Source organism: Vulpes vulpes, unplaced genomic scaffold (genome assembly GCF_048418805.1).
Source record: "Vulpes vulpes isolate BD-2025 unplaced genomic scaffold, VulVul3 u000000697, whole genome shotgun sequence".
Classification (NCBI taxonomy): domain Eukaryota; kingdom Metazoa; phylum Chordata; class Mammalia; order Carnivora; family Canidae; genus Vulpes; species Vulpes vulpes.
Genome location: NW_027325814.1, coordinates 316,754 through 318,803, shown reverse-complemented (window position 1 = coordinate 318,803; position 2,050 = coordinate 316,754). Strand labels below are relative to the sequence as shown.

At 43.7% G+C, this 2,050-nt stretch overlaps 1 pseudogene; it reads left to right on the top strand.

The window, feature by feature from the left end:
• Window positions 1-1,523: 1,523 nt before the first annotated feature.
• LOC112922219 (INO80 complex subunit C pseudogene) lies at window positions 1,524-1,877 on the top strand (annotated as a pseudogene).
• The last annotated feature ends 173 nt before the right edge of the window (window positions 1,878-2,050 follow it).

Sequence of the window (2,050 nt, the reverse complement as noted above, 5' to 3'; positions counted from 1 at the left end):
ATCTATCATTATTCAAATGCTAGATTATTGCCATTGATTCTAATCTCATCTCTAGTTTTATATCCCACAATCCATTCTCTGTAGACAGTTTGCGGTGCTGAAGGAAAAGAAGAAGAAAAGAAAGAAGAAAAAAAGAAAGAAAGAAAGAATGAATGAATGAAAGAAAGAAAAGAAAGAAAAGAAAGGAAGAAAGAAAGAAAGAAAGAAAGAAAGAAAGAAAGAAAGAAAGAAAGAAAAGAAAGAAAGAAAGAAAGAAAGAAATTTTATCAGGTCAGTCCCTTGGTCCCTTAAAACCTTTTAAAGGGTTTTTATTGCACTCAAGGTAAAGTACAAACTCCTTAACTGCTTTACAAAGCCGTACACTGGCCTAATCCTTCAGGTTTATTTCTTTTTTTTTAATTTTTATTTATTTATGATAGTCAGAGAGAGAGAGAGAGAGAGAGAGGCAGAGACATAGGCAGAGGGAGAAGCAGGCTCCATGCACTGGGAGCCCGACATGGGATTCGATCCCGGGTCTCCAGGATCGCGCCCTGGGCCAAAGGCAGACACTCAACTGCTGAGCCAGCCAGGCATCCCAGTTCTATTTTTTTTTTTTTTAAGATTTTATTTATTTATTTGACAAAGAGAAAGAGAGCACAAGTAGGGGGAGTAACAGAGGGAGAGGGAGAAGCAGATCCCCTGTGGAGCAGGAAGCCCAATGCAGGGCTCTATCCCAGGATTCTGAGATCATGAACTGAGCCAAAGGCAGACACGTAACTAGCTGAGCCACCCAGGCGACCCTTTTATGTATTTATGTATATATTTGTGTATGTATTTTTGATTCCCATTTTATGTATTTGTCACAAACTGACTCTTTTCTCTCAGTCTCCAAATATGCTGCTTTCTCTGAAACATTTTTTCCTCAACAAATATTTATTGTATCCCCTACTATATTGCCAGGTACTATTCCTTAGCTCTTATGGTACTTACAGTCTAGTGAGAAACAGATAATAGACAAGTACACATATCATCACAACGTGAAAAAATAATAATAAAGCACAAGAAGGGTCGAGGACAAGAATAACAGATATGGTGAAATGAACTAAAGGACACTAAGAAAGTGATACGGGAAATAAAAGACTAACACATATCAGGGGCAGCCCGGGTGGCTCAGCGGTTTAGCGCCACCTTCAGCCCAGGTTGTGATCCTGGAGATCCGGAATCGAGTCCCACATTGGGCTCCCTGCATGGAGCCTGCTTCTCCCTCTGCCTGTGTCTCTGCCTCTCTGTCTCTCTCTCTGTGTCTCTCATGAATGAATAAATAAAATCTTTAAAAATTTTTTTCAAAACTACATGTTAAAAGAATATATCGAGCGTAGGAAAGTGGCTCAAATCGCAACTGCGGCCACCACTTCCACTCCAGAATGGCCCGGGACAGCGAGGAGACGCCAGCCGTCCTTCCCACAAGGGCAGGGGCTGCTGGAGATTATAGCAGCAGGAAGAAGAAGGCAGCGTCTGCCGCCAGCTTTAGGCAGGGGATCAGCATGGAAGGCAGGAGCGAGAATAAAGTGGTGCCCTTTGATTTCAGCCCGAGATCCCTGGGGAAAGCTGCCCAGCCACTGCCATTAAGGATCCAAACTTGGTGTACCGTGCAATGGTGGTGCAGTAGCTGGCAGGCAGAACCTGAAACAGATGCTTGCTTCTCACAGGGCAACTTCAGGGTTGATGCTCCTCCACCCTTTAAACCAGCTAACAAGTATTCTGATGCTTCCGGTCAACTACGCTGACCCCCAGAGCAAGCTGCAGCTCAGCACCATTGAAGTTTGCGTATTCTGAGGCGGCCATGCAATGTCATCACTGGCTGCGTGGCCCTGAGGAAGGGCAAGCATTGTTCCTGAGCCTTGAGAAATGGAGACGAAGTGGAAAATTGATGTCTCAAAGAGAAACTTTGGGCTCATGACTTTCTTTCATTAATACAAACTTATTCTGTCCATCTGGAAATGTCCATGCTGTGCCTTGGAAAAAACGTTTGGGTTTAATTTAAGGGTTCCTCCCCTCTGTTTTCCCTCCA